A 15,642-nucleotide genomic window follows, 5' to 3' on the forward strand; every position below is an offset into this window, starting at 1 on the left:
GATTGCCCGATAAGCAGAGGTAGGTTAGAACTTGCTAGAATCGCTACTACCGTGGCCGCCCAGCCTGGGATCCTAGGAAGCAGACTAGCTAGAGATGCCAGTGCCTTTCCCAGTGTCTTTCACTGGGTCTGGTTCGGGAGGCTTGGGTTAAACCGAAGAAAATGGGGGTCGGGTTGGAGATAAGGCAGGAGGAGCAGCTCCCCTGCGGATCAGAGAACGCAGTTGGCCGATGCTTGGGGTAGGAAACTGTGAAACCAGGGGCAGTTTAAGGTCGCGGTCAGACAACTTAGGTGGCTTCTTCTCAACAATGCAAAGACCCCAAGGCCCCGAAGTCTGGGTTCTGGCTCATTGTAAAACTTTGGACAAATCCGTTTCTCTACACATCATTCGTTCTCCTTAAGTATACAGCGACGTAGTTGGATTAGGGGGGGGCCCTTCCAGCCAGGAATCTTCACCTTCTTTGTGTCAGGAACCCCTTCAGCAGTCTGTGGAAGCCTTTGGACGCCGTCTCGGAATTAGGTTCTTAAACGCACGAAACAAAACACATAGAATTACAAGGGAAGCCAGGTATATTGAAATACGGAAGCAATCTTTTCCTCATCCAAGTTCACGGACCCACCCCCTCCAACCTTTCAAGTCCTGAGATAGGAGCATAGATTTAGAGCTTGAAAAGAACCCAAGGGGTCGTCTAGTCCAATCACCTCACTTTACAGAAGAGGAAATCGCAATCTACGAGGTTAAATGACTTGCCCGAGGTCATACGGGGAGTAAGTAGCAGAGTCTGAATTTGAACCCAGGGTCATCTGATTCCAAGAAGACAAAACATACCGTCCCCACCCCTTTTTCCCCCTAAGGATCCACTTCCCTCTTCCCCCCTCCCCCGTCCCCCCCTCCTCCCAACGCAAGGTCTCTGGGGGTTTCTGGGAATGCAAGTTACATCCCTATCAACTTTTCTTTTTTGTTTGTTTGTTTGTCTTGGTGAGGCAATTGGGGTTAAGTGACTTGCCCAGGGTCACACAGCTAGTAAGTGTCAAGTGTCTGAGACCGGATTTGAATTTAGGTCCTCCTGACTCAACGGCCGGTGCTCTATCCACTGAGCCACCTAGCTGCCCCCTATCAACTTTCATCATCAGTTTCAGCATCCTCTCCAGGGTCCCACGCCCGACTGCGGCGCACGCTATTGGACCTTCGTGGGGCCCTAGCTTGTTCCTCCGCGGCCTCCCTATTACACTAGCGCAATCATTCGCCTAGACCGAAAGAAAAGTTTTGTGGAGTTCAGTCTGAGGCTCCCGGAACTTCGAAGAGGGTTCGGGCGGTTGAGGGGGAGAATCACATGGATAACAACCCTCTAAACTTGGGAGATCCAAGGGTGGATGGGGGAGCCTAGTATTTAGTCTAACTGCTGGAGAAGCAACTGGCCTCTTTCTCCGCGAGTGGAGTGGCTTATTTGCAGAGTCTGACATAGTTTCCTGTAGGGACTCCCCATCTTGTCCCTCCTTCCTCAGGGCCACCACCCACCTGACTGTGCCAAAGCCAGTGAGAACTAGAGTTCGGACCTAAGTCGCGCGTCCTCTCCCAGGGCTGGGGACTACTAATTCTTGGATCTTCTGAGGGCGGAAGACATTAGAGATGGAATGATCTCACTCAGGTATTAATCTGTGGCAAGGCCAGTTTATCAACTGTCTGGGCTGGAAAGGACTTTCCTAGTTCACCCTCTCCCCTCTTTGTGGTGGGGAAACTGAGGCTCTGAAAGGCCAATTGTTTGCCCAAGGGCAGTTAATAACAGATGGGTCAAGAGCCCCTATCTAAATACCCAGCATCCAAGGCTTTTCTCACAGACCAAGGGAAGCGCTTCTGTGTTCCAGGGGCTTCTGCTCAGACCTTTACGGTCCAGATAACTTATGGAAACTGATAGGACCCAGCCCCCAGCCCCAAATCCTCCCGAGCCATGAATGCCTCTGTGCCTTTTCCAAACATTAATAACAAAACGATTGGCATTGATGTAATTATCAATAATTATACAAACGATTGCTGATTGCGAGGCTTGTAGCCATTTTAATTAGTTTCTCAGATTCTAATTAAGTTAAATGAAAAAAAAACATTAATAGGGAAAATATGCTTTCAAAAAAACCAAAACCCAAATCAAAATATACCAAGAGCAGGATAAGAAAGTTTATTTCTCGCCACAATGCTGCCACCTCGCGACGTTTTTCCGGAATTGCAACCAATGAGACTGGCCTAGTGAGGAAACCGGACTTGGAGAATCAGCCTTCTGTTCTTTCGCCTTATGCAGGAGAAATTCTTCTCACTCTCAGCTTTTAATTTTCAAGGGGATTAGAGAATTGAGACAGAACTACGGTTTTTCCCATGGAATTTCTAATATTGGATTTTTTTTTTAAACTTCTTGACTTGGGCAGGAAAGAATTTGATTGCCTTTTCAACCAGTATGTTGGAAGCTCCCAAAGTGGGTCTTGAGCTTTCTAGTCTCATTCCTTGAAGTCTTTGTTAACCCTTCTAGTCCACAACGACCTTTCGCTCCTCTGAACTCTAGGACCGATTTGCACAAAGGGCTCAACATAAATGTACATAGTTTCTTGTTTTAGTTACAATTTACTTGTGTGTGCTATAGCCATCATATCCTAGGGCTATTTAAGTGAGCATGTACTACCCTCAGCATTGCAGTACCCAGAGACGGTATGATGAGGTGCAACAACGTCTGTGGTCTTATGGGGTTCGTGTTCTATTAGCAAGACAAGGCAAATGCAAGAAAAATTCTTTTTAAAAAGTGTATGCTGGGGCAGCTAGGTGATGCAGTGGATAGAGCACCGGCCCTGGAGTCAGGAGTACCTGAGTTCAAATCCGGCCTCAGACACTTAACACTTACTAGCTGTGTGACCTTGGGCAAGTCACTTAACCCCAGCTGCTTCACTAAAAAAAAAAAAGTGTATTCTAAGTGATAGGAAGGGTGTGGACAATAAATGCCATAGAAATAGATCAGAGGGAGAGATCGTTGCCGTTTTTGGTAGCTATGGGGGAGGTAAGAATTTAGATAGATCTTCAAAGAGAGATAAAAGAGGTAAACTGGAGAGGGGGGAATACAAGAGGAATTTAGCAAAAAAAAAATTGTGGAAGGCAAGGGAAGATGCATTCTTGAGGAACAATGAGTAAATCAGTTTGATTGGAGCAGAGGGAACACATGGCGGGGGAGGGAAAGAAGAGGCATAACAAGTAGAGAGCTGGTCTGGGGGTCAGAAGATCTAGGTTCAAGCCTTGCCTCTGATACCTATTGCCTGTATGTTCAAAAATTTAATTTTATTATTTTCCAGTTACGTATTACATATAAGGATAGGTTTCAACATTTGTTTACACTGGATTTTTAGTTCCAAATTTTTCTTTTCTCTCCCCCTCCCTTCCCTCCCTAATCCCCAAGATGGACAGCAGTCTGATATAGGTTGTATATGTACAGTCACATCAAACATATTTCTACATTAGTCATCTTGTGAAAGAAGAATCAGAGCACAAAGGGAAAACCTCAAACAAAAAGGAAAAAAAACCAGTCCAAAAGTAGAAGCAGTATGATTCAATCTTCATTCATAATTCACAGTTCTTTTTTTCTGGATGTTGAGAATATTTTCTATCACGAGTTCTTTGAAACTGTTTTGGATCGTTGCACTGCTGAGAAGAGCCAAGTCTATTCCCATTGTTCATCACACAATGTTGCTGTTACTATGTACAGTGTTCTCCTGGTTCTGCTCCTCTCAGTCAGCATCAATTCATGTAAGTCCTTCCAGGTTTCTCTGAACTCTTCCTGTTCATCGTTTCTTACAGCACAATAGTATTCCATTACATTCATATACCACAATTTGTTTAGCCATTCCTCTATTGATGGGCATTCCCTCGATTTCCAATTCTTTGCCACCACAAAGAGAGCTGCTATAAATATTTTTGTACATGTGGGTCCTTTTCCCTTTTCTATGATCTCTTTGGGATACAGACCTAGCAGTGGTACCACTGGGTCAAAGGGTATGAACAGTCCCATAGACCTTTGGGCATTGTTTCAAATTGCTCTCCAGAATGGTTGGATCACTTCACAGCTCCACCAACAATGAATTTTCCCACAGCTTCTCCAACATTTATTATTTTCTTGTTTTTGTCATATTAGCCAATCTGATAGGTGTGAGGTGATACCTCAAAGTTGTTTTAATTTGCATTTCTCTGATAAATAGTGATTTAGAGCATTTTTCATATGACAATAGATAGCTTTGACTTCTTCATTAGAAAACTTCCTGTTCATATCCTTTGACTCTTAAGCAAATCTCTTAACCAACCTTTCTATGCTCTATTCAGTTCATTAAGACTATAAGTTGCAGAGAAGATTCAGATATGCTTTGGTAGAAGGAGGGGCTCCCTCCTCCTGGAGTTCTTTGTACCAATGAAATCATAGATCCAATGCCATCTACTGATGAATTCTTTTTTTAAATCATAAAAGTATTTTATTATTTTCTAGTTACATGTAGAGATAGTTTTCAACATGTGCGTTTCTACGATTTCTAGTTCCAAATTTTTCTCCCTCCCTCCCCAAGAAACAAGCAATCTGATATAGGTTATATATGTACAATCACATTAAACATATTTCTGGGGGACAGCTAAATGGTGCAGTGGATAAATTACCAACCCTGGATTCAGGAGGGCCTGAGTTCAAATTCAGCCTCAGACACTTGATACTAGCTGTGTGACCCTGGGCAAGTCACTTAACCCTCATTGCCCCACAAAAACAAAAAACAAACAAAAAACATATTTCTGCATTAGTCACGTTGTGAAAGAAGAATCAGAACAAAAGGGAAAAACCCCAAAAAACAAAAACAAAAAAGTAGAAACCGTATGGTTCAATCTACATCCAGAATCCGCAGTTCTTTTTTCTGGATGTGGAGAGCATTTTCCATCATGAGTCCTTTGGAATTATCTTGGTTCATTGTATTGCTGAGTACTGATGAATTCTTGAGTGCAGATTAAAGCATACATTTTCACTTTATTTTCCATGCTTTCCCCCCTTTTTGGCAACATGGCTAATATAGAAATATTTTTTGCATGACTTCACATGTATAATTGGTATTGTATTTCTTTGTCTTCTCAATGGGTGCGGGACAGGCAGGAAGGAGGGGGAGACTTTGGAACTGAAAATTTAAAAATAAATGTTATAAATAAATAATTTTTAAAAGAACCCCTGGCCTAGACCAAAAAGCAACAACATAAGTGTACTATACTATGTACAAAATGCCCAAACACCAACTTGCTCCTTTCACCCCATCCCTCCTTCCTTCACCCTCAGAATTCATGCTTTAAAATGATACCAATGCAGGCTGAGATTGTATATATGATGACCAAGGTAGGAGTACATATTCAGGGTCCTTCACTGCTGAAGCAGTTCATTCAGCATCCCTTTTGACTTTTGTCTCTGCATTGCTGATCATTGTTTCATGTGCCAACTTAGTGCCTACTTCCACTTTCTTCAGTGTTGATGAATGGAACCTAAAAAGGTATTCTTCCAGCATTGCCCTGACAAGAGTGCCATGCAATATTCTTATTTAGTCTTCTTTGTCTCATCTGAGCTTTTGAGCATGAAGGTCCAGAAAGGATGATTATTCTTCTCTTGGAGAGTCTTTGTTCTTTGGAGGACACTTGGGAAGCCCTGCAATTTAATTCACAAACACTTGTTAAGCACCTTCTAGCCACTTTTTTAGGTGTCAGGCACTGTGCTGGGCACTGAGGAAAGATGGAAAAATGTCGCAAACATTTATATTTGCAAGGGAATAGAGAGATAGAGATATAGATGTAGATGTAGATATAGATATAGAAGATATAGATAGAAATAGATATAGATAGAAATGGTGTAGATAGATACAGATATAGAAGATATAGATATAGGTGATATAGATATAAATGGTATAGATATAGATGATATAGATAGATATAGATATAGATGTAGATATAGATATTGATAATAGATATATAAATTATATCAATAGAAATATATAGGTGATATAGATATAAATGGTGTAGATAGATATAAAGAGAGATGATAGAGATGTGTGTATGTATATAGGTGTATAGATACAGATACACATACACAACATTTAAAATCTCATTTGATTTCATCTTCACAAAGACCTTGTGAGGTAGCTATTGTTATCTCCTTTATACAGATGATGAAACTGAGGTGGAGAAGTAAATTACTTTTCCAGGGTCACACAGTCAGCAAGCATCTGAGAGAAGATTTGAATTGAAATCTTTCTGACTCTCTCCATATATGCCACCACAGTCCTTGCCCTCAAGGCCCTTATATCTATCAATGGGGTTACAACATGAACAAAAATTAATGTGGTACAGGGTAGAATGTAAGGGAGACATACAAGTGTCTGAGGCTGGATTTGAACTCAGGTCCTCCTGAATCCAAGGCCGGTGCCTTACCCACTGCGCCACCTCTTGATTGAAATATTTTACAACTATTCCCAATCCCAACTCATGCCCAACATGCCATTCTCCAGTGAGTCTAGAGTGACCCCCATCTTCAATTCTTCAGAGAATATAGTATTACATCATTCACAGCCAGACCAAAAAACCAGAAGAATATTGGTTTTCACAAAAATGTGTCTTTGTTTTCAGGGAGAAGCTTGGGGTCATTGAAAGAACTGATCATTGGCTTATAAACAATCCAGTCCTCCTTCTTCCTTCTAGTCACTTAGTTCAGCTCATTGCCTATTTGCTGTGTCTGTCCAAGATATAGAAAGATAAGATAATTAGATAGATAGAGAGATAGAGAGATACACATATATACATATATAGTGATATACACACATATGGATATACATATACGGGGGCAGCTAGGTGGCGCAGTAGATAGAGCACTGGCCCTGAAGTCAGGAGGACCTGAGTTCAAATCTGGCCTCAGACACTTGACACCTACTAGCTGTGTGACCCTGGGCAAGTCACTTAACCCCAATTGCCTCACCAAAAAACCAAAACAAACCAAAACAAAAAACAACAAAAAACCAACAACAACAACAAAACTTTAAAAGATATACATATACAGACATACACATATAGATATATAGACATATACACACATAGATATACACACACACAGATATATATAGTGATGGATAGCTCTATGAGATATACATCCAGCTTCATATATACATATATTTAAAAACATTATTCTGAAATGGACTTCATAGGGTAAGGGTGTAGACTAAAGAGCAACAACATAAGTGTATTGTCCTGTGTACAAAAGTCTGGACAATAGATACTTTTCCCTGTGTGCTTAGGCCAAACTCTTTGGAGTGAGTAGGATGTATGATTATGAGTGATTATATCCTTTAAGGGAATCTTCAGTGTTCCCTAGATTGATGCTTTTAGCACAGTGTCACTTGCAAACAGGGACAGCTAGTGGAGATTGTGGGGTTTGGGGTTTTTGTTTTTTCTCCCTGTGACTGATATGAGAAGCTACACCTTTGTCTGAATGCTGCCAAGCCCCTCATCAGCTTATGACTGTTAGTAGCTGTCAGTCCATATTTCTGGGTTTCTGGGTCATATCTCCCAGCACACAAGCTCATGAGGAGGGAGAGGGGGGAAAGTGAATTCAGTCTGTTAGTTATTGACCCAATCCACTTGGCTTTTTAAAATTAACTCCAGGGGCGGCTAGGTGGTGCAGTGGATAAAGCACCGGCCCTGGATTCAGGAGTATCTGAGTTCAAATCTGGCCTCAGACACTTGACACTTACTAGCTGTGTGACCCTGGGCAAGTCACTTAACCCCCATTGCCCTGCCCCCCCAAATAATAAAATTAAATTAAATTAACTCTGCAGAAATTTCTTTATTTCACAAAACTATCACTTTTTCCCCCCCAAAATCAGTTTACATACTTAGATCCAGCCATGTCATGTTTTCCAGACAGAGAAGATTATTCCTGTTTTCCAGATGAAAGGAAACTGATGCAAAGTGCAATCTGCTGGTTTCCTCACATCCTCACCAGCTCCTGACCCAATATTATTTTGGCAAAGTTGACCAAAACTTCACCTATTGTCTCCTCTTGGTGTGGAGGTCTATACTAGACATTTATGATACCCCTTTTATTTGTTTCTTGGTTCACTTTAACCTGGACACTTTCTGCTTCCTATTGATCTCAATCCTAGACTTCCAATAATATCCAATTCACCTGCCAGCTAGATGCCAGTGGAGGAATGATGAATAACCAAGTCTGTAATGGCCTTACTCAAGATTTCCTGCCTCTTCCTCAGTCCATTGCTGTTTGGGGGATGCAATGGACAAGTGCTATGTCAACCTCTGCCCAGGTGAGGGGATTAATCAGTTCTTCCCACTTTGAAATCTTGCTACAGCGAGAGGTTGTGCTTTTCCTTAGCCCAGAAATATTACAATGCACACCATTTACACAGTGTGTCTTTGGTTCTATTTTTATCCACTGAAACCTGCAATGATATACATTAAACAGCAAGTCCTATAAGAGTGAGATAGAATTTTCCCTGGCCCTCTGAAATATTCTATATAAATAATAATAATGATAATAATAGCTAGTATTTAAATAGCATCTACTATGTACCAGGCACTGTGTTAAACACTTCACAAATATTATTTCTTTTGATCCTCACAACAACCCTAGGAGAGGGGCACTATTATTATGCTCATTTTATAGATAAGGAAACTGAGGCAGAGGTTAAGTGGCTTGCCCTAGGCAACACATTTAGTGAGTGTTCACTGGGGGCACATCTCAAAGGACCAGAGAGTTTCCCATGCCTGTATAGAGTACCATGTTTGCGGACAGAGACAGATAAAAATGACCATCTCTCTACTTCTTTTTGGGGGGAGGGGGAGGCAATGAGGGTTAAGTGACTTGCCCAGGGTCACACAGCTAGTAAGTGTCAAGTGTCTGAGGTCGGATTTGAACTCAGGTCTTCCTGAATCCAGGGCCGGTGCTTTATCCACTGTGCCACCTTGCTGCCCCCCCCACCTCTCTACTTCTAAATCTTGATTTGGGGTGCTCTCTTCATTTCCCACTTTTCAATCTTTACATTAGGCTTCTTGGCATCTTCATAGGTAGATCTCTGGTCCCTGATTTTGGATTTTTGCCTTTTAAACAGTCATGGCTTTGTTTGTGGGATAGTCCCCTGGCATAAAGCTGGTCCTATGTGGCCTTGGCAAAAATTCTTCTCTCATATATGATAGGAAGGAACATGTTGGGACTATTGCCAAGCAAGTGAAGGCTTAATGGATGAATTTTACCCAATAGTGTACACACATTTTTCTTTCTGAGTAAGGATGGGAGGGTACAGGTGAGTAGAAATATCCCAAATGAGGATCTGGCTTTTGGTTGCATCAGATGCAGCAAAATTTCTTTAAAATGTAGGGTTTGTAGGATATGAGGGGAGGAGAGATTTTTAACTGAGGATACCAATGGACTATTCAAAACCTCCATGAGTCAGGACTGATCATCTAGCAGTTTTTTGTTGGTTTTTTTTTTTTTTTTTTTGGTTCTTAACCTGCCCTTCCAATACAATGACATGCTTGTGAGCTTGCTGACTAGCATAGGGAAGAGAGTGGGTGGGGAATGGCTTCTCCAACTAGCCAGCCAGTCATTCACTATTCTAGCCATCTGTCCACCAAAAGATTATATGTTAACACACATACCATATCAACACCAGTATTATGGGCTCCAATCAATCAACATTTATTAAGCACCTACTATATGCCAGGAACTGTGCTGAGTGCTGGCTCCAGTAGAGTGCAGAGAATGGGAAACAGAGCTGAGGCTAGGAGAGCCAGGAACTGATCCAAGTCAGGGTTCTAGGTTGAGGTGTTGGCTCTTCAAGGCAGGCAGGCAAAAGTCAGATACTTCCATGAAGATCAGGCTGAGCAGTGAGTTAGAAACCAAGAAGGTTAGAACAGGCTAGAACTCTAGAACCAGGATTACTAAAAGGGGAAAGCAAAATAGGTAATGAAAGGGCAGGCAGGCACCAGGAAATCAGAAGAGATGAGATATACCAGCACCATAGAGAGCTTGAGTCTGAGGTAATCTTTTGCCTCAGCCAGGAATTTCTTTTTTCTTTTCTTTTTTAAAAATCATAACAAAACTTTATTATTTTCCAGTTACATGTAGAGATAGTTTTCAACATTTGTTTTTATAAGATTTCTAGTTCCAAATTTTTCTCCCTCCCTCCCCAAGACAGCAACAATCTGATATAGGTTCTATATGTACAATCACATTAAACATATTTCTGCTTTAGTCATGTTATAAGAGAAGAATCAGAACAAAAGGGGAAAACCTCAAAAAAGAAAAACAACCAAAAAAGTAGAAAGAGTATGGTTCAATCTGAACAGGAATTTCTGATATACTAAGCATGCCCAGGAATTAGCATGGAACATATGTAGCCCCTGATCATCAAGGACTGAGAAGCCTGAGAACTTTTGAGTTATTCAAAGGGCAGAAGGTCCTGGAGAAGAGGCAGCTGAGGTGAAGACCACTGATATACTGAACTGAATGTAATGATGAGCAGTTGGAGGCTCAATGATTCACTTAAGGAGCGATCTGCCTGCACAGCATTGACTTTGCCTGGATGTACTGCTCCCCACACTCTGGGCAATGATGAAGTGATATGCCCCACACTCCTCTCACTTCTTTGCCTCATCATTTGCCCTCAGAAGTTTCCTGAACCCTTTTAACCTTACTTATTTACTATTTGTGCTTTTATAATGGTTTTGTTTTTAGATAAAGAAAAGCTAGCTTTTGCTGCATTCCTAGTGTTTGCCAGAAAGCAATAGATCCATCAAGGGAAGAGAGGTCAAAAAGGGACCTGAGACCATTTGCCTTAGACTTAACCTCAAGCCTGTGTGCAGTAAGCTTCCCTTGCTGACTAGGCAAAAAAGGGGCTTCACAGGCCAAATGAGAACAGATCGTGGCTGCGTTTGGCTGGAGGAGGGAGCATAGACATGAATAAGGTCACACTATATACACATGCTGACCATTTCCTTCATCTATCCAATTCAACAGAACAAATGTTCATGAAAAGTACCCACTGCATTCAAACCACCGTATTAGCTGCCCAGTTTAAAGAAGACGCAATCAGCCTTCATGGAGGAAGGGAGTCAGGGAAGGCAGTAAGCATTCACACAGTGCCTACTATGTGCCAGGCACTTTACAAATAAGATATTATCTCATTTGATCCTCACAACGACCCTGCAAGATAGGTGCTATTATTATCCCCATTTTACAGTTGAAGAAACTGAGGCAGACAGAGTTTAAGTGATATTACCCAGAGTCGCCAGGCTCTTAAGTGTCTGAGGATGGATTTGAACTCAAGGTCTTCCTGAATACAAGCTCAGTGCTCCATCCACTGTGCTACCTAGTTTCCCTCATAAAACACTCACTCTAGTAGGGGGATAAGACACATACACAGTACCACAATCCATGATTATGGTCCATCCGTGTGTTAGGGAGATCATATATTTAGAGCTGGAAGGGACCACAGGCTCATTTAGTTCAACTCTCTCATTTTACTGATGAGGAAACTGAGGTCCAGAGAAGTCACGTGACTTGTCCAATATCTCACAAGCTGGTAAGAGGAGGTGCTGGATTTTGGGTTTCTGACCCACCATCCAGGCCCTTCTTCACTGTAGCTCAATGCCTCTCAGAGGTATAAAACAAAATGCTTTGTGAATTCCAAGGGGTTGGGAAAGGCTGTAAATCTTTCTTTATAGGATCTGAGAAAGCTTCATGTAAGGTAAACTTTGAGGGTAGGGATGATGTCACTTGTCTTTGCAATCTCAGGGCCTGGCAAATGCTGTTTTTAGTCCTTTTTAGTTCTATCCATCTCTTTGTGATCCCTTCTTGGCAAAGTTACTGGAGCTGACTCTTTGTGACTCTATTTTGGGGTTTTCCTGGCAAAGATACTGGAATGGTTTGCCATTTTCTTCTCCAGCTCATTTATTAGATGAGGAAACTGAGGCAAACAGCGTTAGATGACTTGCCCTGTGTCACACAGCTAGTAAGTGTCTGAGGCCAGATTTGAACTCAGGTCTTCCTGACTCCAGGCTTGGAGCTCTATCCACTGAGCCATCCAGATGCCCCTGACAAGTAGTAGGCTTATAAAAAAATGCTCATTGAACTGAATTTAATTGGAGATGATTTAGTTACTATTACCCCTGGGGCAGCTAGGTGGCACAGTGGATAGAACACTCATTTCAGACACTCACTAACTTTGTGACCTTGGGCAAGGTACTTTAATCCCAATCGCCTTAAACATCCAGAACCATCTCCAGTCATTCTGATCGATATCTTGCCGCTGGACCCAGATGGCTCTGGAGGAGAGATTGAGGCTGGTGACTTTGCACAGTCCTCCCTCATTTAAATTAATTCAGTGCAAGTCATGACATCACCCCGATGTCATGGTCCTCTTGGAAAACGAAGGACCAACAAGAACCACTACCTCTACCTTTTATTCTCTGATCCACAACTGGCAGAGAAAAGAGTGAGTGAGGAGATCAAGAATCTCCTGGCAGTCCACCAGAACGTGACTTAAGTACTGGTGAGGAGACAGTGTTCTAAATAGCTGACAAGCCATGTCTTTGCCTAGGCTCCCCATGCATCAAGGTGAATCGGGCAGAAATCACCATGAGGGGAGCTCACTTCCCAATGTGGTCTTGGCTTCCTCTCCGCCTCTCTGCCGGTCATGAATGAAATGGAATTCCAGGCTTGGAATGCCTAGCTTCTCATCTGACCTCTTTCTAAGTAACTGCTACACAAACCCAGAAATGCTAATAATATGGCTTTTATTCAGTGAGAAGAGCTAATTTGGGCAATGATGTTTCCTTCCGATTTACAAAAGGGAATTGCAAATAATCAAAAAGCATATTAACATTGATGGGGATGATCCCAATCTCCAATTAGCATCTTCATTTTTTTTATTTATTTAAAATGAGCACATTTGCCGCACTCTCAGATGAGTACTGGTGATCTGGAAATGGTCACATCTCACAGGTTCATAACTGCCTTATTGCAGAAAACAGCAGGAGACATACCTGGTTATTGTTCACTATTTCTGGCTGCAAACTCCTTATGTTATTTTAAGCTGGAAGTTGTAGTGGTGGTGGTGGTGGTGTGTGTGTATGTGTGTGTGTGTGTGTGTGTGTGTGTATTGTCTATTTCTTAATAATATGTTACTAAAAAAAATTAAAACTAAGAAGAGAGGCTTGAGAATTACACTGGGTTGTAATAATAACCTCTCAATTAGTGCCTTTTCTCAAAGTACTTTCATAGGCATTATCACATTTTATCCTTTCAATCCCCCATAAACTAGGGGAGGCAGGGATTTTTGTCCCCTTTTGATAGATGAGGAGACTGAAGAACACAAGAATTAAAGAGAGCCAAGGTCATAGAGGAATAGGACCACATGCAAGAATTGTGTACACATGGAAATCTTGAAATATTTTGTTACTGTTGTTGTTGATTTGCATCAGTTGTGTCTGACTTTGTGATTCTATTTGGGGTTTTCTTGGCAGAGATACTGGAGTGGTTTGCCATTTTCTTCTCCAGTTTATTTTACAGGAAACTGAGGCAAACAGGGTTATGTGACTTGCCCAGGGTCACACACCTAGTAAGTATCAGAGGTTATTTTTGAACTCAAGTCTTCCTGACTCCAGGTGCAGCTCTCTGTTCACTGTTACATCTAGGTGCCCTAGAAATAATTATGAGTACATCTAAATCTGGATTGGAGTCAGAAGTGGGCTTGAATTCTGGTTTTATAGCTAAGAGTGACTAAGGGCAAATCAAGTCACTTACCTTTGGGGACATTAATTTATTACCAGGTAAACTGAAGGGGTTGGGTTGGTCTCTTCCAGCTCTGAAATCATGTGCTCTAAATACAAGTAACTGTATGTGTGTGTAGGTGGGGCCCCAGGCATTCCCAAGTAAGGCATTGTCCCAGGATATTGAAATATGGTTGGGCTAGACTTGGATCTATATCTTCTCAACTGTGTAACGATTGGAATGACGCCACCTACTGGAGACTTACTGTAGAAAAGTTCCACCATGAGGTGAAGGTCTCTGAGGGCAAGACCATGCTTCTTTTCTTTGGCGTCAGGAAGTGATGTTTGCTTGTGGGAGGAAAAAGGGGGAGGCTGATGCTCTGACTTGTGCTCTTTCCTGTGGACTCTGGCAGAGAGCAGAGCTAGGAATGCTCTCTCCCTTTAATAGATAGGAATCTAGGCCTTTCTCTTTCTCTTCACCAAATTCTTATTCTCCTTAATAAATGCTTAAAAGTCTAACTCTTGCTAAAGCTTATAACTTATTGGCGACCACTCATTGGATATTTTAGACAGAATAGCTAAATTTTTAGCCTTAACAACTGCCAGGTTCTCTTTCTTTTATATCACATTGTGGATTTGGATAAAAATCCCTGGAAATGGGCAAAACTGGTAGCACCTGAACTTGTGACAAGCAGTATTTTTGATCTAGGGAAGCCCCTGCTTTTGAGGTGGTGCAGTGGATAGAGCACTGCATCTGGAGTCAGAAGCACCTAAGCTTAAATCCCAGCCTCAGATATTTACTAGCTGTGGGACCCTGGGCAAATGATTTAACCCTGTTTGCCTCAGTTTGCTCATCTGGAAAATGAGCTAGAGAAGGAAATGACAAAACACTCCAGTATCTTTGCCAGAAAAACTCCAAATAGGGTCTTGAAGAGTCTGAAATGACTGAACATGAATGTGGATTAGAGGTGCTAATGGCTGGTGGGAGAGAAAGGGTTTGAATGAGTCATTCCTTGGCTTGAAGTTTGGGAGTAGGGGTGAGAGAGGGGCTATGGAATGCCTAGCTTCCTTATTCTACTTTTTCCTTTCTCTATTTTTGTTCACTTTCCAAAAGGTTGATTGATTTTCTAACTAGTGTAGTTGACCACTGTATTTTGGGATAAAAGGGGAACAAAGTCACACACAGGGTGCAGTAAGCATGGATATCTCTACAGGTCAGGTTCCCAGTTCAATGTTGGGGTCTTTAAGAGGTAGCTGGGGAAAAAATGGAGGAATCCAGTCTTGCCAGTGTTCTAGAAAGCCTCCCCCTCTTCATATTCACACCTCCACCCTAATGATCAGGAACCTCAGGTCTTGTAAGATCACATTAGCATTAATACTCACACCTCATCAGTACCCTCTGCTTTGGAGTGTAGAGTGTTGCGCTCCTCCCCATACTGACATTTAAGGAAACGATTTGGGAGAGCCAGCTTTTAATTTCTTACCTGACTGCACTCCTTTGGATTTCTCCATCATGTCTCCAAAGCTGGGTAACTTCTCTCCCCAGATCTTTCTACTCTCTTGTGTATTGTCTTCCTCCCTTAGATTGTAAGCTCCTTGAGGGCAGGGACTGTCTTTTTCATATTTGTATTCCTAGCACTTAGAACAGTGCCTGGCACACAGTAAGCACTTATTAAATGTTTATTGACTGATGGATGACACAACTCTAAAGGAGAGGACTAAGGCTGGCTTTACATATAGGTCAAATAGGTGACCACCCATATGGGGTATCTGGGTGGTGTAGTGGATGGAGCAACTGCCTGGAGTTTGGAAGACTCTTCTTCCTGA

Source organism: Dromiciops gliroides, chromosome 2 (genome assembly GCF_019393635.1).
Source record: "Dromiciops gliroides isolate mDroGli1 chromosome 2, mDroGli1.pri, whole genome shotgun sequence".
Lineage (NCBI taxonomy): Eukaryota > Metazoa > Chordata > Mammalia > Microbiotheria > Microbiotheriidae > Dromiciops > Dromiciops gliroides.